Below are 26,194 nucleotides of genomic sequence, written 5' to 3'. Positions count from 1 at the left end.
ATGAAAAAATGAACAAATCTATATCTCGTAAAAGAAAAAGAAATAGCAATAGGGAAGCGCTTCAGTAAACTGATTGTAAATTAGTTTTTAATAACATATATAAAAGTTTTAGCAAAGCAAACCCTAGAGGTGCTACATTCCGTTTTCGAAACTTGACCTTCTGTTTTCATTCGACACACTTCGCTAGTGTTGCGATTCTTTTGACTCTAATCATCTCTCCCAGTCGAGCTTCGAACATACAACGAATGGCTTGTTAGACCAGCGTTGTGCCTCGAGCCCAACAGGGAGGATGAAATAGATTTGTTTGGTCAAAAAATATCAGAGCTATAGGAATATTTACTAAAATATATACAAAACAACATAAATTGCTTTAGGCCATCACGTGAAGGAATATGCTTATTTCAAACGAAAAAATCAACATTTCGGCATTGCTGCAGCGACCTAAAGTTCACGAAAAATACTCGTTACAATTCGTAATATCAATAATTAACTATAACTTTAAATTATCTTTTCTATTAATCAAACACCAACTAATCCCATATATATGTTCTCAAACTAACTTCACCATCCTGTACAAGGTGTTTGGCTGGTGAGCTATTTGTTTAAATTAATTTCAAAATAACGAAGCACAATTTATAACAAAACTTTTATTTATATCAATTCAAAAAATTCAACTTGTGAGAAGCATACTATTCCGTTAAAGGGTATTTTTCAAAACTAATAATAGGAATTTGTTTACCACATTTCGAGACAAGTTATGACCATCGAGAATAAATTTAACGTGTGTGCATTGCACAAAGCTACGCTCAGGCTATCTGTTAACCCAAACACATCGTAGTATGATAGAGAAAAACGGCTAAATCTGGCAACGAGTTGCCGATTGATAATCCGATGAATAGCACATTTGAAATAAAAATTGCTGCAAAATATTTCTCCAGTGCTCGAATCACTGATCCAGTAGCATTCTAAACAGTCAATTAAAGCTACATACCAGAAGTTTCTCCCAGATGCCATGATTACCGAGAAATAACACAAACCCCTTCCAAGCAAATATTGCTGAGTAACCGACCACATTGATAACAATCTCAACCATCGTTGCTTTACTCGAAACGCGCATAGCAAGTATAGTAAAGTGAAGGGCAGGGACATGAAAATGTTCCTATTTTCGATTTGTATAAGTCACCGTCTGCCGCCGCTACACCGTTTCAGCATATACCCTACACCTAGCATTCACCGTCACGCCAGCATCGAGCAGCACTAAAAATGAGCGGACAGAGATATTTAAATGTGTAAGTGTGATGGGTATGAGCAAATAAAAAACAAAACGCCCGCGATGCTGTTGGTCTCGGTAGGCTATTTTTAGATTCCCCTCGGTTACCCTGTGCGGTATCGTCATCTGGCGGTAGCTCTTCGCGTGTAAATCGCTGCTTATTTTTACCGAGCATTCGGGGAATTTCCGAGTTCTGGTGCGTGCACTCATTAGCGCCAAATTTGACGTATTCGAATTGTACAGTACGTTTTTGGCGTCGCAGTTGAGTCTGTAGAATCGATTATAATTAAATGTATCTACATGCAAGCTCGCAGAAAATGACTATGGACAGTACGATATATTCTGCTGGTGCTGGAATTTGACACAGGTTTAGTTCGAGTAAAAGTTGATAGATTACGCTCAGCTCGACAAATGTTACGAAGACGACTTTCACAGATTTTACTTCTAGGAGGCAGTGCATCGGGTGATGTCGTTCACGAACAGCGATAATAGCAAAGGTCCAAAAATACTGCCTTGTGGAACTCTATAATAATCCTGGAACCATTTCGATTGAGTAGGACTCAATGGAGATGATCATATTTCTACTCATAATGCAGTATTTGGAACTTCTGATTGAAAAATTCCCTGAAATCATTGCAAATTTTTTAGTTGTATTCAAGCATTACGCATTATCGGGTTCAGGGAGACAGGTTCCTTCAAATTTGGCTACCATTATAGCTTTGGTAAACCTGCGAATCTTTCAGTTTTGTAAAATGGAACGAACTATGAAATTAGTTAGTGATGCTTTAATGGCCCTCCCTTTATCTAATTTTGCGCTCTTTCCTCTTTACTTTCCTGGGGCTTGGGGATACTATAAAACATCTTTCTTTCAATACTTTTTTCTACCATTTTCTTTATTAAACACAGTTTTTCTCCAAACTGCCTTTGGCACTAAGCATATTATAAAAATAAAAAATACAGGCCGGACTCGATTATCCGGGGATTAGTTTATCCGGGTAAAAAAAATTATTATTTTTTCGATGATTTATTTTAAACCTTAATGTTATAGTTTTCATGCTACATGATGATTCTCACTTGACAAGTATTGATTTACCTCCCTAAAGCTACAAAATTCCTTTCTTATATCCCTTTTATTGGCGAACAAAACAAAAATAAATCCTGTGATAATGAAATCAATTTTTTTACTTCAAAATTATCAACATCATTATCATCATCATCATCGTAATCATTAATTTCTAAAATTGCAAAAAGGTATCTTATGATTTTAGAGGAGATTGAGCAATAAAAAAAATCACTTATAACACCTAAATATTCAAATAATTTTGTACCAAAAAAAAACATCAGTGGAAAAAATCGTAAGAAAGGAATTTTCTGACTTTTAGGAAGATAGATTAATAATAAATAAAACATTTATGATACCCAAAAGTCAAAAAACTTGACATACCAAAAAAAAATTGTTCCAAAAATAATGATTCCATTATCCGGGTGATTCGACTATCTGGACTGAAAATAAAAATGAACACCCGGATAATCGAGTCCGGGCTGTACTGCCGGTGGAAGCATAACTGTCCCATGTTACATTTGGTCATTTTCCACATTTTGTTGTCAAACGTTATAATTATATATGTATTTTTATAATACGAATCGAAAACATGGTGTTTATACTAGAAAAACTCGAAAAAATTCCAGTGGGACAACTTGTCCCACTGGAAAAATGGACGCATATTTGTCTCGCTGCATATACTTTTTCATATAAAATGTTTTCAAGCTGTATACAAAATTGAGTGAAGTTTTTCAACGTTATCTCAAAGAGGGACAAATAATAACATCAAAACTAAATAATTTTAGAAAAATCAGTTTTTCAACTTTGAGTGCGATTTTCTCATTTTCTCAGATATGCTTCCAGCGGCAGTGTATAACATTGCTGAAATCACTATCGTAAGGTAACAGAATCGTCATGAATTTAAACGTAATTTGGTTCCATGTTTTATTTCCGCCATTCCGTTGGTTTATGAGCGGAGAGAAAAGGACATACGGTAAATTTCGCTATGCGCTCGTGTTTTCACCCGACCTGATAACGGAGCAAATGGAGCGAAACCTACCGACAACGAAATTGATGATGATACTAAATAGAATGCCCCGTGTGCACTTACAGTCAATCCAATTTACCCGGTACTACCCCGAAAGGCTACGTCAGCAGATCAAAGCCGGCAAGTGTTCTTTTCTCATGGAGTATTGCTCTAGTATGGGCCAGCGACATAATAAAGCACACGAAATTATACCATTCGGCAGCATTTTTCCGTCAAGTCAGCATACCGCAGGAAACCGTACGCCTCAGCAACATTCGTCTCCCCAAGGTTGATACATATACATACACCATTATATGATGCGGCACGATTTATCTTCCAGTTCAAATGGAAGACTACAACTGAACAATCACTGTGTAATATTTGTGTAAACGATGCATATTCTTTACCCTAGTAACATTCCATACGCAACATGTCAAATGTGAAAGCCAAGCCTAGGTGCCATGCTACATTCGGTTTACGGTGCTAAACATTCTGTTTAGCTGTTCTGTTCTCGACAGACGAGAGTCCAGGCTTCCAAGCGGACTGGGGGCGTCTTCAGCAGTGTCCGATATAAAATGATCACATCAACCTCGATAAACTTCTTTGTAAATCGACCGTAGACAATTCGGAACATATCAACGACAGAAAACGGATACTTGAAATACGCTTTATAACACATTCATTAAAAGACCATTCCATAAATATGCGAGATAATTTCTTAATTTTCCTATCTTTACACATTCACGATAAAGAATTCTATTCTGAAAATACTTAGAATAGGTAGAATAGGATCTGCCAAATACACGGACAATTTAAAAAAAAAACTTTGATGGTCGGAATTTCTGAAATTTCCGGCAGAAAAAAATAGTTTTAACGTTACCTAGTTTTATTTCAGGTTTGCCAAACGATTGACACCCTCTGCTTGGTACAGTTAGGTACAATGTAGAGCTGAAACGGAATAGAAAAAAAGAGCATCGAAACGGAAACCTATAAGCAATTGAATTCGCATCGTTCACCGTGAATTCTATTACGATATGAGAGACCGGTTTTTTTTTCTCGAGGCACGTGTACGACGTAGGAGGGAATAAAAACTATAAATCAAATATTGCCTCAATCATCGGTTAGTTAAGCGGCCAGCGCATCAGTGAAAGCATCCGTACAGTACCCGGTAGTTTCGAAACCTGTATTGCATTAAGCACTACAGGAATAAAATTAACCAAGCGATAGGTGCTCCACTACAAAAATTTAATCAGTCCAGTTAGACTTTAACAGGACATGTTTAGCATTCGCAGATGTAGAAAATTTATGGTATGTACAATTGCGATTTCTATTTATATTTTTTTAATGTGTTTTACAACTGATCAAAACCGTAATATGTTTTAGGCTATTGGCTATTGCTTGTGTAAATTATTTTTATGCACTTTACATTCAAGTTTGTACTCATAAGGAATTACTTAAAAATATTACCCTACATAAGTTATGCGCTGGGACGAACCAGGTTGAGTTACATAAATCTATTTTCTTGCTATTTCAAAATTCTACTCCAAGTACTTGTAAATAGTTGGTTGCTCGTAACAAAGTTTTCGTATACCGTTGAAGACGATGGGCAGTAGTATATTGATCGACGGCGATGAGTTTGAGGTAGTCAATGAATTTGTCTACCTTGGCTCACTGGTAACGGCGGACAATGATACCAGCCGTGAGATTCGAAGGCGTATTATGAGCGGAAGTCGTGCTTACTATAGGCTCCACAAGCAATTGCGGCCGAGCAGACTAAGTCCCCGTACAAAGTGCACCCTGTACAAGACGTTTATTAGACCGGTTGTTCTCTACGGGCATGAAACATGGATAATGCTCGAGGAGGACCTGCGAGTGCTCGGAGTTTTCGAACGACGAGTGCTAAGAACGATCTTCGGCGGCGTACAGGAGAACGGAGTATGGAGGCGGAGGATGAACCATGAACTCGCACAGTTCTATGACGAACTCAGTATCCAGAAGGTGGCTAAAGCTGGACGGATACGATAGGTAGAGCATGTTGCAAGAATGCCGGACAACTACCCTGCAAATATGGTGTTCGCCTCAAATTCGGTAGGAACAACACGACCAGGAGCGCAGCGAGCAAGATGGTTGGACCAGGTTAGCGAGATCTGGCGGAGAGTACTCGGTGTTCAAAGAATTGGAGAGCGGTAGCCCTCAACCGAGTTATATGGAGAAACTTTGTTCAACAGGCTTTGTCTTAGGACGGCAAGCCACTTAAGTAAGTGAAGACGATATTCTACATCTTAGAAATAATACTATAAATCTTTAGGCGTGTTTTGTCGCATAAATTTAACCATAAGTAAGAACACTGCACACTTTTCAAACAGGCTTTACTTTCAGGACATGGACATGGTCTAAATTCAGACGAAGCAGATGCTCTGAACTTTTCTAAAATGAAAATATTAATGTGAAACAGCAATGAACAGATAATGTATGCGGCTGTCGTATCCAACTTGGGCAATATAGAAACAATAGAAAAAATACATTTTAAACGTATTTTAGTTTACTAATTGCGTTGTAGTTAAGTAACGTTGTGTAACTATCAGTTATAAAAATTGCAGCACATTTTCTTTATCCAACAATATATTGACCGATGGTTGAGTTTCATGTAAACACGTGTTGATTAATAAAATCCGTCATCCAAAAATAGAAATGCCATTTATGTTTACAAGATATGTCAAAGAAATCAAACAAATAAAATTAAATTATAAAATGTAAAAATGTTTTTTGATTTTTCAACTTCAAATTGTTATCGTTATTATTCGCTATTGTAACCTTTGTTTCTTATCACTTTTTGAACTCTCGTAGACAATGACCTGAAAAGGCAGCGACATGTGCTCACTGGGACTGCGCACCACGCCTTTCTTTTTTTTACTACAGGTATACCTCGATAGTACGTACATCTTTGCTTCGTTTAGCGTACGTATTACCGAAATGTACGTACTATCGAATCACAATTTTTGGCTTTGAAGCATTGTTGTATTATGCCTAATATTGCATTAAATTTACAAATTTGCATACACTTTTGAATAAATATATATTTTAGTGGTATTAATTTGATATAGCAGTTAATTTTTTATTTTTTTAAATCAATGATTTTGCCCTTTGTCAAGCTTGGAATGGAACAAATAAAATGTTGCTGGAAAATGTATGTACTATCGAAGCAAAATGTACGTATTATCGAGGATATGTACTATCGAGGCAAAATGCACGTATTATGGAGGGTACGTACTATCGAGGTATACCTTAGAAATTTTTACCGGCTAAAATATATTTATTGATGATGTGACACGAATTAGCATGCAAAAACATAGCAAAATAGTTCCTTCGAATTATGAACAAACTTGGGAGAAAAAGTTTCGCACGTAGTAGTGCTGCTGGTTTGTTTAAAATGGGGATTGATAAGGTGAGCAATGTTATACCAGCGATTTACGCAAACCAGGTGTCGTTTGCTCATTAAATGTCAATGCTCTCGACGATACCGTCCTATCTCTTCAACACCGCTATCGAACATAGCAAGTACCACCAGAACAAGCTTAAACAAGTACAACCGTATGACCTCAATGTTCCAGAAACCAATACATCCGCACGCCTACATACGCACAGGTTGATTATGATGTACATCGCAACTGCACGCCGACCCATGCATCTCTACAGGCAATGTTGCATCCTGGCATTCGACAAAATCCGACAGCAGTGTCTGCAATCTTCATATATCCTCATTACTTTACTTCGCGCATACATTGAAATTCAAAAGCAGCGACAACAAAAATTTGAAATTACAATGGCGCACAATTGACGACGGAGATCACGGTAGTAGCGAAGTAATCGTCAATACGCGACCGCACTCCATCCATACCGCGCACACTTTTTTTCACCACCCGCTAACTAGTGCGGAATCCACGTAAACAAGAGATTGGACGCCACACGTCGCATACAGTGCCCGGATTGAGCATGGAGTACGAGACTGGAACGCACTTCAGCCATGCGAATACAGCATTACGAAAAGAAAAAAAAACAATAAAACGAACAACACGAAGATAATCGAAGGTTGTTTTTGCACATGCATCACAAGTAGTCTAAAGTAACAGCATAACACATACTCGCTCTTTCGCCTTTTTGTCGCTGCTCGCTGCAGTTGTCGTTTCTGCTACTAGAGGGCGCTGCCTTACTTCATATTCCAATTGGCGTTTCTTCTGCCTCTGTTGTTGTTATTGCGACCTTTTATTTGCCTGTAATTCTTGCGCTTCTCGCCCTTGGCGGACACACTCACTTTGCACATACAGGCGCACACACACAACACTTCACTTCTTCGTCGCTAACGCTCTCCTGAGCTGTATATCACTGTTTGCCTTTCGTCATTTCTTCCCTCCGTATGAAACTAATGGGCAAAAAAGTTGTGCGCGCGTTTTCCAGAATTCCGTTCTCCACCCCTCTCGAGTGTTGCGATCCGCCGACGCGGCTTGTTTCCACGGTCCGGTTTACCTTCGTCTGCGATACAAGGGAGGATGGGAGTTTGCTGCGGAACCAGTAAAACCAGAGCCCGAGGAAACAGCAAACACGATGCGGATTTCACGACGCGGTTTTCAACTTGAATGAGACTCGATAAATCGCGGCGGTCACAGTAAGGTGCAGTACAGACAGATAGGTCCACACATACACGCACAAACCGGTTACTTACTCAAATCACAGGTTCGCTGGCTTGGGTGATGAGGTTTCGCGTAGTAAACGACAATGCTTCCGCCGATATGTGTCTCACCCAGCCGGGAAACAAAGGCAAACTGAAATTTCTATACCAGCCAAACAGCACACGGCCCTGCTCTGCTATTATAAACTTCCACACCATGGGCCATGGTGCAGCACTCTCTCTCTCTCCTTCTCTTTGGCTTGTGTTTTTGTGTAACTGGCTTGAAACATGATTCACTGTCTCTGATTATCTAGCTAGCCGTTCGATCGAACAGAGAGGGAGAACCAGACGTTCACGTTTCGACTGTGCAAGAGAAGCTGTCTAGTTGACTGTATGTGCTATATAGTCGCCGAGTCGATTAAAGACTACGGACGACGGTGATGGTCAAATTAAATGAGAATGAGCTAGAGCATTTGGGATGGAGCGTGCGTCAGTTAAAAGTTATGGCAATGGTCGCCGCCGCAGCAAATATCCCAATGTAATGAGAAGCCTGTTTTACCGGAACTTTCAGATTGATTGGACGAAATGAAACACGAAGTGCGGAAGAGGGTAATGAAATTGAAAGAAACACGCGTAATGCGTTGAAGTTTCCAGCGATGCTGGCTGTGCTGTGAGAGAACACCACCACCAACCGCACTGCACAGGAGTACGGTAGGTGTATCGTTTAGCCATATTATTAATGGAAAGTTTTGTGCCCCAGACTGCTGATTTTACGGCATCAGAAAAGTAGTAATAACATATCTATTCAACTGTGTTGTAATATTCGAACTAAATCATAAGGGAATTCGTGGAAAACTTGCTACCTACGCTTGTAGGTACTAGGCCGTTTGAAAATATAGTGTCGTACTATTTTGGCAAAAAACTTGCTTCTCACAGATTAAATAAAAAATTGTGTAAGATACACGTTTGATTTAATAATCGAATTTACAACTCACAAAACTGCTCATAGCTGAATGCGTGAAATTTATTTTTAACTTATTTCTATCTTTTGCACTCTTTAACAAATACCTATTCTGCTTCACGCCAACTCGAAACTGATGTAGGGGTCTCCAAAGTCACACCGGCATAGCGAATAATATATTTTAGTACTAATTAGTATGGTCCAACTGATGTCCTGAAAGTAAATCGTCTTGTAAAAGTGCGTGGCAATATCTTGTTTTCGATCAAATGTATCGAAATGCATTTGGAAACTATTTTTAACCTAAGTTTTATGTGAAAATGTAGATGACGGAACATTCTGTGTATTTCAAATCATTAATTCTTCAGATTAAACCATTATACCCATGAATATAAAAAACCGAAACATTTACAAACTTTAGCGCTTTTGCTGGTGGCTCAAGTCCTATCGTTTCAAAAAGTAGCATTTTTGATTTTCTTGGCTGACAAGACTTCACTGCATCAGAACCCCAATTTCAACTAATTGCCCTGTTGTTTCAAATTCAGACAGAATTAGACGGAACGTCTCAAACCGATCGAGGTATACATCCACATGAAATGTACGAAAGAGTGATGTAGAATTGAATGTCTTTTTTTTATTTGCTTTATAGTCATTTTAGCAAGTAGGGTCATTCGTGATTTCTGCAGGTTTGGGATTTACACCCGGGTTCTCGGCGTGAAAGCCGTGAATGCTGATCACTAGCCCGGGATTTACGCTTATCGAATGTCATAATTTCATTCATTATGTACCAATTGTTATTATGGAACTACAACTGATCCTGCAATTGCCCTGTACTCTAACAGCTGGCTGCAAAGTCTGTCGTATAAAAACAGAAGGTCGAGTTTCAATAACGGAATGTAGCACATAGGCTTTGCTTGGCTTATGGAATTAGTACATAGGGATCTCGTTTTGTCATACAAAACATACTAAACATGATCCATACTTTATTTCATGTATGTATCTAAACGAATTATATTTGTTATCATGTTTTTGGAATGAGAAGAATTTTGCAGTTCCTGTCTGGATACAATCATGGACAAGAATTTTGAGATAAAATATTTTGGAACTTACAAATCTTCATTAAAATTTGAAAGAAATTGATTCTGTGTTCCTATCTTGAGCTCTGATTAATAAATAAAATAGTTAGAAAAGGAGTGATTGTGCACTAGTACAGTACAGCAATTATTACTATCAGGACATCAACTTGGTCTAGGTTCAATCGAATTAAGGTGATATGGACCGCATATTACTTTTTCAATTCTAAAAAATTGAAATTTTTTACCGCGGCAAGTGGGACCTATCGCCAAGTTTTTGAAAATTCTCCTCCAGATTCATTTCATGTAAATTGATAGGCCTTTTTCGTAATTAAACGTTCGAAGTGACACCACTGAAGATTTTCTGTGCTGAAAGAATTTTGAAATAATCATGGCTATAGATAACACAGTGGAATAAATACTAACTATGCATATTCTCACTTGCTCCGGGGTACCTTATTTGTATTTATGTATTGATTTGATGATATCAAAAAAAATGTTATGTTAAAATGGTTTGGTTGTGCTGCGGGTTGAGAAATCCAAATTTTTGCAGGTCGATAATTTTTTACTGCATTTTATTTATTCTCATGATTGAAAGCTACTAAATAAAGTTAAAGTTGTTTGCAAAATGTTTTGTCATTAGCATCACTGTCATCTTCAACACGCACGCGCAGACTCTGCGTTGCAAGTTATAGCGGTTCGATCTACAGTCAAGGCGCGCTGGCGCGGGGGCACGCTAACAACAAATCCCTCCTGCCTTGTCTTGTTCATCATTTTCGAAAGAAATTTATATAAATGTAATGCTTGATTATGGAAACTATGTAAAGAATTGACAGCAACTAACTGATGCAAAGCAGCAAATGAAACATTCAAAACTATTCTCGGATAAGAGAGTCGCTGGTTTTCCTCGCTTTGAGAACTCTGCGTCACATCACATGCACAAATGCAAGGCAAGTTTCGAATAAATTCCTGCAGTACCTATATGGGTACAATCTGGCAAAAGGAAAGGATGACCGCTCACTTTTCGATGACGTATCACCTTCAGGACATCAGTTTGGACTAACTTCAATCTTAAATGTTAAAGGCGGTTGAAGAAAACGGGTGGTTTTATACTTTAAGAAAATTGTTTACCTTCAGGACATCACATTGGACTAGGTTTAATGCTGAAACGATAACATCGGTTGAAGAAGAGGAATGGTTTTGCACTCTGAGGTACTTCCCAAGCACAGATATCAAATTGCTATAGGTTTCAACGCCGTAAAGAATCTTCGACCTATTGGGACGAGGAGTTTGTCACTTTTTTGCAAAAAACACGTGCAAACCATGATGACGTCTTTTCTTCGACCAATCAGAATGCGAGGATTTCTAGTTGGACAATGCTTCATTATTTTCAGTTTTTCAATAGTGTACACTTACGAAATAATAGCGTTCTTCATTTGAGCCAATTCTTAGAAGATGTTCCGTTCGATTGGTGCATAAATATTGAAAATCGATTGAAAAACCGCTAAGCTATTAGCGTTCAAAACCTGACACAGTCAAACCTTGCCGTAAGACGTAGTCCTACGTCAAAAAAAAAGGTATCTAAATATTAGCTGCTTAAGCTTAACAAATTGCTGATTTTCTGCTATTTCATAATCATTGCTGGTTATTGTTACCATCTGTTTGGCGCATACCTGAAAATAAAGAAAAAAGAGACGTGAAATTAACTGTCACAACTATTCTACAATAAAAATAAATCAACACTACTTGGAATAAACTTAATAAAATTAAAACGTAAGTATCAGGAGCCAAGAAAAAACACGGACGGCGATCTAATCAAAAGCTACAAAACTTCTCTGCACACGCAGGTAAATATCCTCCCCCTCTTACCTTCAGAGCGTCGCGCATATCGAACGGTCTATATTGTCAAGACTAATGGTTCATACCATTCAAAAGGTAAAGAGAAGAATAAAACGGTGGAAGCGAACCTTCAGTTAATGTAGACACGCATACCACTAGCGCGGCTTAGCGTTTGATTGTCCGACCTAAAAACTGTCAGGGTATAGTCAAGATGGATTGACCATCAAAAATGCACACAAAAACTTCCATGTTTTCCATTCCAGTTGTTCTCAGACATTCGCTCAGACGCGGGTTCCCGCGTGCTATTCAAGAAAACAAACTAACAAAATCGGAAAACACCGAACATCGGGGTGCAGCAGTACGTTCGAAAAATTTTTCTGGCAAAATGTATCATGACATTATATACCTTTATCGAATTCATATTAATACGAATTTGAAAGAATGGGCCCAGTAAATGAATGTGTAATTTTCGTTATGAAATCATTAGATGAGCTCAGATATGTACATACGTTTTATATTGTCATTTGTCAAGCAACCAATAACCATTACCATATCCTGCTGACTGTATATTAGCGTTATATGACTGCACAGCTGTGGTAAATTGGCACCCAAAATTGTATTCAAATTCTTCTTGTCAGTAAAAAGGGCAAAACAAAGCCTAGGTGCTACATTCCGTTATCGAAACTTGACCTTCTGTTTTTATACGACAGACTTCGCAGCCAGCTGTTGATTACAGGACAATTACGAAGCCAATGCTATGATCCTATTGACTCTAACAGCCTCTGCCAGCCGAGATTCGAACATACGACGACTGGTTTATTAGGCCAGCACAATGCTTATAAGCACTATAAGAAGGTTAATAGGGAAGTAGCCGTATATTTTGCCAAAATAATTTTTAAGTAGCATTAAACTCACTTGTAAGCCCTTCGGCTTGCGTTTGTGTGCTTATTGGCTAGCATTGGTTATCGGTTACCGGCGTGTTTTTAAATATTCCAATCATTCGTAAATTTTTGGCGCTTAAAAAAAAAGATAAAATTGTTGCTTATTTTCTGATTTGCTTGATTTTACTCTTACTATTTCAATGTCCTAACACTTAGAAGTAATTTTAAAAGTAGCTTGAAATAAACGTATGATAACAGCAAAACTACAGAATTAAGCTTTGAAATTGCTCAAAAGTTTTCACCCTGAAAAATTAAAAATATTATTCTGCGTTCCATATCAGCTAAGAAAAGAATTGCAAATGCCAACACATCGCAAGATTTGTGGAATAACACTTAAAAATTCTTATTGAACAAGAATTGTAACATGTAAACCATTTATGTCTGTATAATTCAATATCCACAGTATAGCAAAAAAAAATTGTAATGAAAATCTACTGTATTGTAGAAAACCTACTTATTTACCACCAAATACCTATTTATAGAAAACATATTTTATACCAATAAGCTCAGATGCCTGCCAGCAGCGCTCCGGTCTCCTTAGTTTGAACAAACGACCAGCTCAAGTGTCAGAGCAATCTCATTCGAATGATGCCCATTTTGGTACGGGTAGCCGCGGCGTTTTGCACACCAGCTTAATCTACTATATGTATAGTGAGAACACGGCTTAAGGCCACCGCAAGACGGCTTGGCTTGCGCAATGACGGCGGAAGCGACGTAGTGATGGTCCAAGTTTATGCGAGCGTAAAAGGTGCATAGTCTTATTTCGGCGTACGGCGTACGACTTGCATGCTTGGCCGAAGAACACCATCGCAGAAGTCGGAAAAAGTCATTGGCGAGCAACGCGTTGCAACGGTGCCAGATATTCAGACATTTGTGCATGCATAAATTTGGAACCATCCTATTACCTTAGTGGATATAAATTTTCTTCTGTATAATAAGCAGAACATTATTCGAAATGTTGTATTACGTAAATATTGAAGGTGAAAAACATGAAGAACTCCCAAAAATGTATGCGGATTCCGGATTTTTGCATGTACAAACGTCTACATATTTGGCATCTCTGCAGACAAGAGAAAGAAAACGAAACAACAGAGGAAGCAAAAAGCTTTATAAAGTGAATAAATTATCGTTTCACATTATTAACCTTGTAGCGTTCGGACACACGAACGTGACATGAGGAAAAAAAGAATATTCCAATGGAAACAAAACAGCAACAGACGAACAGTGACGGACGAAGACGCGGGGCTGATGAAAAAGCTTATTTTTTCTGTTGGCTGAAACCATCGCATTTGATCGTTGCGGTGGCTTTCCGTTTGGTCGGTGAACAACGAATGAATGAAACACGGACGCCCGAAGTTGGTACAGTTGAGAAAAAGTGATATCATCTTGCGTCGTGAACTTGAACGATGACTGTCTGCCTGGTGCTTTGATTTCGATGTTCCCAACTATAAATCATAGCCATTTAGAATTATTGGATCATTTTGCGCAAAAGAAAAATAACACTAAAATTTGGATACAGAATGTTACAGTTTTGTCTACTTTACTTTACCTAATTACGCTTCGCCGAGGGAAGCCACTCACGTGTAACAATCGAATTCGAAATTTAAAGATATGTGAGTGTTAAGGTCTATCTTTTGCAATAAATGTAATAAATATTTCAAAAGTTTTGGCAATTGAAATGGTGAATTCAATAAAAATAAAATATTTGAATATTTTTCACTGCTATTCCGACATATACATACTTTTACTACTTTACTTTTCTATCTACTTTTGCAAAATCATTCACGAGTAATAAAGCAGTAGATATAATGAAATTTTTAATCAGTTTTTTGATAATCTTTGGCACCTATTAGCTGCTTTTGGAATAGACTAGTTGGTTATTGTTCAATAACAATATAATTCAGTAATAACAGAAGTTTAATCTTAGAGGTATCAAGATTCAGGAATAATGTAAACGAAAAACCAATTTTCTACAAAACAACACAATTTAGTAACCACATTTTTAAAATTAACGTACAGATTTGAGCCGAAAGGTCCCAGAATACTATGAAATATACACGATAGTTATTTATAGATAGTAGTTTTATAGAAAGTTATAGTTAACGTAGGGGACGGTAGAAGAAACAATGATATGATTCGGAACAGAAAGGGACCAGGTGTGAATGGGAAAGAACGGAAAATTAGGTAGGGGAGGGTCATTGAAGCAACGCTTAAAAAGTTGTGTACCGCTCTTTTTATCCCGGCTGAGGGATCCGCGGAAAGAACCAAGCTAGAATTGGAGCCATCTATAACCGGATTCGAACACACTAACCCTTCCAGGCGCTTTGAATCGCCGGTAGTGAGGACCTTTGAACCACAGCGGACTGGATAAAAAGGAGAATTTTATATTTGCTATATTAATCGTTTAAAAAAAATCTTATCGATTGATGTAAATATCTCTAAATTCTGTTGAAAAATGGTTGAGTTATAAGCGTGCAAATCATAACCACTTTTCGTTACATGCTTATTTCTCGAACTTCTAAAGTACACCCCAATATAGAAAACAAAAACGTAGTTCTACATTAAAATATTTGCTAGTTCGAGGGACACTCCTGTTGCTATTTCCTTCGATATTTGGGAATGCCGACCATAAATGGTACTAGTGTTCATGCAAAATGTGTGATACGATAATTTTTGGTGATTTTTCTTCCAAGTGTTATGTCGGTTTGTCTGTGGTTTTAGCGTAATTACTTTTGTCCACCTAGATTTGGGTTTCATCTCACAGTCCGCCACATGTAAACAGCGCGAAGCAAGGAGAAGCAAATGTGATGATCCGGGAGTGTTTTTCGTGAAGTGGAGTAGGAAGCCTCGTGACAATCAACGGGATAATGACGGCAGAAATCTAGAGGTTCCACTGATTCAGACGGATCCACAACAACCTGAAGCATACTGCGAAGAAGACTAAGTCCTTCTTCCGGTCTTGTCGAATCAGGCCGCTGGAATGACCTCCTCAAACCCTGGACCTCAACCCCATCGAGAGTTGATGGACGATTCTCGACGCCACGGTTGACAAAACTGGCGTTAGCAATAAAAATAACTATTTTGAAGCCCTGGAGCGCGGCTGGGAAGAGTTAGATTCCCAGCATTTTAAAGACCTGGTGGAGAGCATGCCGAAAGTCCTGAAGGCCAAAGAAGAACACATTAATTATTAAAATTACACAGTGTGTTTTCTTTAATTTGATCCAAATAAATGAGAGAAATCCTAAAAATGATGACGTGAGCACTTTATTTTGCCTATCCATATAGACCACTAGGGGCGATTCATTTTGAAGTCGTAGTAGAGTAATTTACTAATTATTGTACACCAACCAATTATTGTACACCAACCAATTATTGCGCACTGTTGTATTTACATCTTTTCTCGACAGATTATTATGTTAAATGCAATTTGACAACGCTATCGGCTATACAATTTCATTATCCATCGAATGTTCTTAAAAAAACAAGGCCTAGATGCTACATAAATAAACTTGTTCTATGGGTTTCGAAGTATTGATAGAAACTTTATTTATTCATTTATTTACTTTTGTAATGAGGCTTTCAACCAGTAGTTGTTCGCCCCAATTGATACAATTCGTAGGGCAGTATCAAGCGGACTTTATGGAGGCTCGTGCTACTAGGGATCAAATTTTCACTCTTTGAAAAATCTTCCAGAAAATTAAATGTCAGAAGTACAGCATACCCACACATCATATTTTCGTGGATTTCAGGGCAGCGTACGATACAGTCGAGCGCGTACAGATTTGGCAGATTGTTGCACAAGAACAGTTTTCCGAACAAACTGACGCGGCCAATCAAAGCTATACCCTGGAGCAAGTGATGGGCTACGTGTGTGTGTCAAAGGCACTCTCAAGTCCCTTCGAATTTACCGAGTCTGCTTTGACAAGCGAATGGTCATGGGTTCGAATCTTAGTAGAATCAGGCCATTCGATGTCAAAGTGACTTTAGCATGGGTTTATTCTCAGGCCCCTCATCGCCCTTCCTTCATGCTGAGTTCTATATTATCCCGATATGGCCTATTGACAGTGCAAAAATGAGACCCTTATAGTAAAAATGCACTGGTTTGCTACGCCAGGGATGACTATAATTGGGGACTGTGCGCTGTCATGTGGAACGAGGTGGGTAAAGTAGAGTAAAGCATTGAAAGAAGGGTACCCAATTACACACAAGCACGCATAAAAAAAAATCAATAAGCATATCGCTCACTCAATAGCGACTATAGCCAAAATAAATGCAGTGCGGGTTATACAACAAACACCCGGGCGATATCACAATAGATCTAACCATACTGGTCGCAGTGATGAGTCCATACAGGAAAAAAAAAAAAAAGTCCCTTCGAATTACGCAAAGGGCTGCGGTATTATCTCTACAGTGACTATTGACTGCGATGAACTGGAAGTGGTTGTGAAAACATATATTAGGGATCTGTGGTCACCGCCGACAATACGAGAGACAATACAACGCATTCAAGCTGGAAGTCGGGCCTACTTTTCCCTCCGCAAGACGCTTCGATCAAGGAGTATGCGCCACCGCACAAAGCTGACGATGTGCAAAACACTAATCAGACCGATAGTCCTCTACGGATTTGAGACTGTAACTTTGCTTACGGAAAACATACACGCGCACTTGCCGTATATGAGCGAAAGGGGTGTTGCGCACTTTTTTGGCGGAGTACAAACGGAAGGCGGAGACTGGCGTAGGCGTAGGCGTATGCATTACGACTTGTAGGCACTACTTGGAGAGATTACCATCGTACACCTGGCGAAAGTTAGGAAACAATGGTGAACCGGCCATGTCCACCGCTACCAGGAATTAAGGGACCCAACGAGCTATATGGCTCGACCAGGTTGAAGCCGACTTGCGTGTGACGAAACGGTGAACGAATTGGTAAGGGGTAGCGTAGAATCGAGTACAGTGGAGAGGAATTTTCGATACGACAAAAGCCGGCTCTTTGCTACTAGAAGGAAGAATATGTCACAAATGACGCCCACGACTATTTACACTGGTGTATTCTACTGATTCCATTTTCAACGAATGTAGTATGCAACATTTCGGTAGATGATGATCGCTATAGTTGTCCGAATGAGTTTGGAGGTCTTGAAATACGGCTGGTTTCTTGCCGTGTAATTTAAATTTAAACACCCCCCAAAAGACAGTCTAGCGGGGCCAGATCCTATGATCTTGAAAGATATATTGCAAAAAATTATCGATCTCCCGAACTTTCTAAACAGTAAGTCTATTGTAACGGTCGTAGTGTTGCTGAAAAAAGGTTTATTCTACGGAGTTACGATCCCACAATACCATAAAGCAAAGCCTTGGTGCTAATTCCGTTATCGAAATTTGACCTTTTGTTTTAAAACGACAGACTTCGCAATCAGCTGTTAGAATACAGGACAGTGCGGGGTCAGTGCTACGATCCTATTGACTCTCCCAGCCGAGATTCGAACATACGACGACTGGCTTATTAGACCAGCGTCTTACCTCGAGGCCAAGTGGGAGCCCCCCCCCCTCCACAATTCCATAAACCACACCAAACTGCCAGTTGGGTAAGGATCCAGAAGCAAAACCTGCCAGATTGTCATTGTGGAAAATCCCAACTTTTGGAAATGGCGTGTAATGAGAACACTATCTTTTTCTTCGCCACTATAACAGCAATATTCTCGTCCTACGATAACTACGGCCTGTAGGCAGTCTTGAAATTGGTCTAATATAGTGTAAAGTAATTTCACTGTCCTACTGGTTAATTATTTGACATATAGCACGGCGAAATGGCGCTCCATGGCAACCGTAGTTTGCACGAAATACTCTTCCATTCAATGAGAATTTCATACTGTCCAAACGTAGTCTGAATCAGTTTAAACCTCTTAAATGTTATAAATCACCATATTTTTTCCGATGAATAGCACGAGGAAAATAAACCGCTTTAATGTGACTTTAATACTACTAAATAAACAACCGAGCCAACAAAACAGCATCACTAACGAAAGCAAACCCATCGCCAGGTATTGAAGGCACGACTAGAATCCTGCCCTGACGTCAGTGATTTCTCTCTTTACCTCAATTTACCATCGGGATGAAGCGGAAAAGACAATCTCATTGCCAGGAACAGCAGGATGGCAATATAATAGTGTCGCACACTCCTGCATTTTTGGTATGATAGAAGAAATGTACAGCTGATGAAAGCACCATTGCCGGTTGATGGAGCTTTGGTTTTTGAAACGCAAGGGGGCGAAAACAAAGTGGTATGAATTCCGACTACGTAGCATTTTATTTGATTTTCTTCATTCCGGTTTTGTCGCAATAGCAATTTTTTTGGGAAAAACTGAACGGATTATAGATGCGAAATGGGCGGAAAGAGGAGAAACGAGGAATAAACGGTTTTCGAAAAACAGGCAAACAGCAGCAGAAATCAACAGAAGGCAGATATGTGTATTATATAGCGCTAATGCTAAGACTTGCTCCTGCGTGCAAAGAACCGATTTTGCTGTTTCTTAGTTCTGCAAATATGTATGGCAAATGTTGCTTATGGCGATGAACGAAGGCCGGCAGCCGGGTGCCCAACCCGCCCGTGTCCAAAAAACCTCGTGTCATTTAACGTTCCAAAGGTTAATAAAACTTCGTCCAAATGAAGAAAATCATACACAAACAGATACCTCCTTTTGCTTCCCTCATGGAGAACCATACCCATATTACGTAACAAAATGTCTAACATTTTTGGCTATTACATCCGCCTTGGTAATGTAATTTTGCATCAGAAATAAGTGGATTGTAACACGACCGCAAATACTCTTTTTACGTTAAGTGGGTTATGTAATTTCTGAATGATCCCCAAACTGTTCGCCATCGCTGTTCCTCACCAGTATCTTCAGTACTCAAACGCTTTTTTCTATGTCTTTTCTTCCAAGCCAAGCCATCTAACAGAGCCAGGCAACGAGCAAATAATCATCATCTGCAACATACATCTTGTCTGACTATGGGGATTTTGTTCGAAAGCTTGAAAGCCCGCGAATCCGGGCTTCGATTTCACGAGTGTAGCGCGTTGCGTCTCCCACCCACTCGTCGTCATCTCGTTTGCTCTTGCTTTGCCCAGAGAATCGGAGACGCTGTAGACGACGCGAATTCGCGTGATTAAAGCTGACCCGACCCGGGCGACTTCGGTCCGTCGCGGGTTGCTGAGGTCTGAAGGGAACTCGACACGACAAGGGCAACAATCTCGAAATAGTTTCAGTTGTTCTTCCAGCGACGCGCTTGCTTGACTTAAAAAGCGAAACCAGTGCGAACCCAACCGACACATGTCCCAGTTTGCAGGGCTGGAAGAATGGATTGCAGCACGATTCGATAGTCTAGAAATGTTCAGAGAAGCCACATGTGCGCACGAAGTAAACGGAAACAGGCAGGAATGGATACAGGTTGCCCACGATGATCTGATATGATAAACCAAAACTATAGCTGAATATTTTTGTTTATCAACATTAAGTTTTTTGGACGTAGGACTACGTCTTTGTTTACTATCTGGGACTGGGTATCACTTTGTGAAAACGAAAATAGAAGTGTAACGTTGGAATGAAAGATTTCAAATGCTAATAACTACTAAACTACTGAACGAAACTGAACAATTTATATGTCGTTGGAAAGATAAAATGATCAGTAATTTTACGGAGGGGCGGCAGAGCAATTTTATGAACGGCGTAAGAGGGGGAGCTCCTATACAAATGAAACACAAATTTTCTCATAACTCGAAAACTAATTAAGCAAATGGAACCAAATTTAGCATGTGGGGGTTTTTGGAGGCAGGAATTTTTTCTATAGTGAATTAGGACCTTTGCCTTCTTTAAGAAGAGGGGGTCCCATACAAATGAAATACAAATTTCCTCATAACTCGAGAACTAATCAAGCAAATGGATCTAAATTTGGCATGTGGGGGTTTTTGGAGGCAGGAATTTATTTTATGATAGTTTAAGATCCCTCACCCCTGTGGTAGGAGGATAAGGACTCTCATACAAATAAAACAGAGATTTTTGCGTAGGTGCCATACTTTCTGCTATGTAACAAGCGGTAAACTGTAAGTAAGTAAACTAGTAAAACCTTCTCGGAGCAAAAGACAGTGAATCGACGCCGTTAACGTACGTGCCTGTTGCCTTTCATGTCAAAAGAGAAGGACATTCGAATGGCATGTCATATTTGCGATAAACGTGCTCTGGCTTTAATGTTATTTGTAACCAATGGTAATTTTAAAGGTCACAAGCGAGTAAAAGTAACATTATTGAAACATGTCAAGCTACGCATAATCATATTTATTACTATAATCTGGAGGCTGGTCATTCATTACTATTTCAATCTTTATGATGCACACAAGTGATTTTTAAAAGAAATCTTCTACGTCTCAATGGTTGCAGGCGTTGTACTTATGAACTCCCGTTCACGTATTTTCAAAGCCACCATTGCATTCAATGAAGAATTGAATCTGAATATTTCGCTCTCTTTTAAACATTCACTTAAACAATAGCACTCACAGATTCTTATAAACATACATATGCCAGAAATGCAGTTTACATTAGTCTTTGATCTATTGATCTGATATAGTCCTACGTCACCCATTCGTACAGCCCTTAGGGCTGTATACCTTGTAGTTTTTTTTATTTTCAAATGCCACTGTTGTGACAATTAGTTATACAGTTTTCAGAAAAACGAATTAATAACTATTAATACGAGTGGGAAACAAAACTTATATTAAATAATAATAAAAATTTGTTATTGGATAATGGATACCTAGGTATCAGAGGTATTTAAACGAAGAGCTGAGGCCATTCAGTTCTTAACCTTGAAAAAGTAAGAACACAACCGCATGGTTCTCGTAAACCAGTGAAAGTTTTGTAATGATGACAACAGACTGTTGTTTCTCATGATTGTTGAAAAGAAAGCAGCGAGCGTCACTTTGTCAACCTCTCTTGCCAGTGGCACGATGCCGAAAAAACAACCCGACTTGGCTGCTGATGTTCCATGAAATGAAATCAACGGATGTCAAGGTGTCATTGTGACAGTACCATACAGTAAAGTTACTCTACCCGCTGGCTGTTGAAGGTCGATGAATTGAAACCAGTAAATGTAGGTATGTCAAAATAAATAATGGATTCGCGCCACACGACACTGTTCATTGTGATATCTACTAAGTATTTCTAAAATAGTCTGCGATGAGCATGGATTGCTTTGGAGTAAGTCGATCGCATGAAAAAGTTTGGAGAAACTTAACTTTGATTTTGTTTTTCAAATTTTCATTTTATTTAGGAAATGAAATACAATTTTTTTCCATAGAAATAAGAATATGTAGGAAATCTGTTGACCGGCTGATACAATAAAACCTGCAAGGTATACAGCCCTAAGGGTTGCACGAAAAGGTGACGTAGGTCTATATCAGATTATCAGATCAAAGGCTAATGTGGCATATGGATGTTTATAAGAATCCGTGAGTGTCATCGTTTAAGTGAATGTTTAAAAGAGAAGAGCGAAATATTCAGATTCAATTCTTCATTTATGCAATGGTGGCTTTCAAAATACGTGGACGGGGGTTCATAAGTACAATGCCTACAACCTTTGAGACATAGAAATTTCTTTTAAAAATAACTTGTGTGCATCATAAGGGTTGAAATGGTAATGAATTATCCTTCTTCCACAGGTGAGGGTGAGGGGTCTCAAAGCATCATAAAATAAATAAATTCAAAATAAATTTCTGTCTCCAAAAAACCCCACACGCAAAATTTGGTGCCATTTGCTTGATTAGTTCTCGAGTTATGAAGAAATTTGTATTTTATTTGTATGGGATCTCCCCTTCTTAAAGAAAGCAAAGGTTCTAATCCACCATAGAAAATATAACCCCGCCCCCCCGCTAAAAGACGGATGGGTCTTCTAAAACCCCCACATGCCAAATTTGGTTTCATTTGCTTGATTAGTTCTAGAGTTATGAGGAAATTTGCATTTTATTTGTATGGGAGCCCCATTTTTTAGAAGAAGAAGGGGTCTTAGTACACCATAAAAAACATCTTATCGCCAAAAACCCCCACAAGCCAATTTTTGTTCCTTTTGCTCGAATAGTTTTCGAGTTATGAGGAAATATGAATATTATTTGTATGAGGGCCCCCCTCCTAAAAAGGGGAGGGGTCTTAGTACACCATAGAAAAAATTCTTGCCTTCTGAAACCCCTACATTCCAAATTTGGTTCCGTTTGCTTGATTAGTACTAGAGTTTTGAGGTAATTTGTATTTCATTTGTACGGGAGCCCCCCCCCCTCTTAGAAAAAGAAGAGGTCTCAGTACACCGTAGAAAATTAATCCTGCCTTCTGAAACCCCTACATGCCAAATTTGGTTCCATTTGCTTGATTAGTTCTCGAGTTTTGAGGAAGTTTGTGCTTCATTTGTATAGGAGCCCCCCCCCTCTTGCACCCCTTTAAAATTGCTTTCTTACCACCCAAAAAATTGCTGGTCATTTTATCTATCCAACGACATACAAATTGTTCAGTTTCGTTCAGTAGTTTAGTAGTTATTAGAATTTGAAATCTTTCATTCAAACGTTACACTACTATTTTCGTTTTCACAAAGTGCTACCCAGTCCCAGCATAGTAAACAAAGACGTAGTCCTACGTCAAAAAAAATTTTTAAAATTGTAACTTTGCTGTAATTTTAGCTGTACCAAAAAAAGGCATGGCTCAATATAACAGAACTGGCAAAGCTAAACGACATACATATTTGTTCATAGTGAACAAGCATACGTATGTCCATAGCCAACCCGAGAAAAGTCGTTCCGGATTGACTAGCGAATTCGCGTGGAACGCTTTTATTTATCGGCGGGAACAACATTAGTCGCTATATGGCTTGTAAAACTAACGCTAGAACACATGCTTTAAGTTATATTTCCTTTTGGTTTCTTCTCATTTGCCGTTCGTCTGCTGGTTCTTACAGTCACATTCAGTTGCTTTCCAGACTGATTCATTGTGGAAGCAAATCGTTTAATGCGTATGCTCAGAGATACAGTTAATCCTCACTGGGATACTTTTCACGTCCATACTTTTGCGGTTAAGTGCACAGATGAATTTGATGGTTGCATGTGCACCATGCACAAAAATGGTATGCATCTTGAAAGGGATTTGGACCGTGGTGCCGCTCACTGATGCGAGAAAGTGACCTGGATACGTGTTGTGCGAAAAATATGGAGTCCACCAAGTCATCCAACAATGCCATGTGGTAGATATGTGAAGCGTGTCTCTTTTGCTGTTTTTATTTCTGGTGCCGTTAAACCTACGTAGGCGTGGATAAGTCAAGCAGTTTTTTTAAGTTATGGATCGTCCGTTTTTTGTGTTTGCCTACCTGAAGCATCTTTCCAAGAAAGGCGAATATTGTGCACGGAGTCTTTCAGACGATTCAAAAAATATAACGTGTGGGCCGCACACCCAAGCCATTATTACTGCAAACGGAAAGCACATCCAAATTTCGTTTTTATAAGATTAGCAATGGAGTAAAAAAAAGTATGCATATTTTTTATTCCGTCTATACACGCGAACCACCAAAGAAACAACACCAAATTCATTGCGAATAAATTAGTTCTCATCCACCATGTTCACGATAATATAAACTCCATTTAGTACTAGAATTGTCTCGACATTATAAACAAATTAGATTTTAATTGAACATAATTAGACGAGAAAAACATCAAGAATATTCACACAATGAGCAAACAAGTTCAAAATACGTACTCTGGATTTCCAATATTATTACGCGGCAGGGAGAAGTATTACATGCAATTCAAGTGGATTTAGTTTTCAATTTCTTGATGCGTCCAGCTCAGCGGGCGAGCGCGATGAAATTTCATGTGAGATCTGCCCGTTGCTTCTCGCACACTGAGCGAACAACGATAGGTGTGAGTGATGTGGCGCATATTTGCACCGCACTGCCCAGAAACAGGTCTGGCGGTGGAACGAGGGAATGCAATTAAAAATTTGCATACGATGTATTCGGTCTGAAGTCAGCAAGCATTTGTCCCGTCCTCTTCTTCGCCGCTACGCTGGAGTGCGCCTTTCCCTGCCATGTGATCATAACCTGAATGTCTGCTGCTCGAACTGCAATAACGAAACGCACCTTGATAACCTTGAAGTCGCGGCGGTCTGAGAGGGACTGCTCAACCGCGAAAGTTGAACAACCTGGCTTGATCCGTATATGCTACAGCAGCAGCCTGACTGTACTAGTCTACACAGAAGAGTAGAACTTGAGCGAACAGTAGGAAATGGCGATCCTGAATCAATAATTGATTGGATATGCGACCGTGTGTGATTTTCTTCAAATCGGTGGATGCAGTTTGAAACTGCGATGGGTAGCGGGATGCAGTAATTTCGCGGTATGGATTATTCGAAATCGATGCACCGACGAACATCCCGCCCGAAGGGAGTGGCGAACATGAACCAGCGAGAGGCGAAATAACGAAAATTGAAATATAAAATTATTCCACTGGCTGTTGCCACCGTTTGTGCAACTGCACTCATACAAAGCGGGCATACACTTCGCGGAACACCATTCAGCGAACCGATATTAATTGAAAATAGGCAGAAGTAGTAGGAGGTTTGTGTTGGTTGGGAATAATGGTATTGGTTCGAGAAACGATTTCCATCATGTATCCAAAAACAATTTGTTTCATTGTGAACGTGCTGCAGAGTAACATTGTAATGTTTTTGATTTTCACGAACAGTAATTAGAAATTAAAGATGTTCTAACAAATCTCCAATCCTAAATTTCGAAACCATCTCTATCAACCGAGTAGTGTTGTCTGTTCTGATTACAGGGTGTTGGACACGTAGTGCGAGTGACGATGACGAACGAGCGATCAGCAAATGAGTTATTGTGTTTTTGCGCTCCGGGACATCACGTCATAATATCACGAAAGCATGTGATTAGGAATCGTAATATTAAATAGTATAATTAGGTATAATGAAATGTGATTGAGTTATTCAACTTTTCACGTAGGACTACGTCTTACGTCTACGTCTTAGATTCTAGTTACCGTCACAAAAATATGAAATATTTTGAACACTGACAGCTCTGCCAATTATGAATGGATTTTCATGGTTTGGATACCGATCGACTCGTAACAGACGTAGCAATTATGTGGTTTCTGTTATAATTTTCTTTTTCAATCATGAATGAGTGACAATTAAAGAAAAGCTTCAAGGTCAAATAGCTCCATACGCTTTGTTTCACAGGCAGGGACGACAGTTAAACACTCCATCTGTTTACTGTGATTTCGGTGGTTTACTTTATTTGAAAAAAAAAGCAACAAAGCCCCCTCGTCCCAATAGGT

The 26,194-nt window shown here is 39.1% G+C and overlaps 1 protein-coding gene across 22 annotated transcripts in view; it reads right to left on the bottom strand.

Annotated features, from left to right (window-relative positions):
* LOC128733166 (C-terminal-binding protein) overlaps positions 1-26,194 on the bottom strand; it is a 93,794-nt gene that overhangs the window by 50,582 nt on the left and 17,018 nt on the right. Inside the window, exon 1 of one of the 22 annotated variants that reach the window (XR_008411879.1) lies at positions 11,168-11,186. The exons of 19 other annotated variants lie outside the window; for them this stretch is intronic. The gene's annotated coding sequence lies outside the window, so the exon portion shown is untranslated. Of the gene's footprint in view, positions 1-6,982; positions 7,076-7,481; positions 8,109-11,167; positions 11,187-26,194 lie in introns of those variants that run through there. 2 more of the 22 variants (XR_008411874.1, XR_008411877.1) reach the window with 2 other exon arrangements.

Source organism: Sabethes cyaneus, chromosome 1 (genome assembly GCF_943734655.1).
Source record: "Sabethes cyaneus chromosome 1, idSabCyanKW18_F2, whole genome shotgun sequence".
NCBI lineage: Eukaryota > Metazoa > Arthropoda > Insecta > Diptera > Culicidae > Sabethes > Sabethes cyaneus.
The sequence above is the reverse complement of the archived record's forward strand: the minus strand, read 5'-3'. Positions and strand labels throughout refer to the sequence as shown.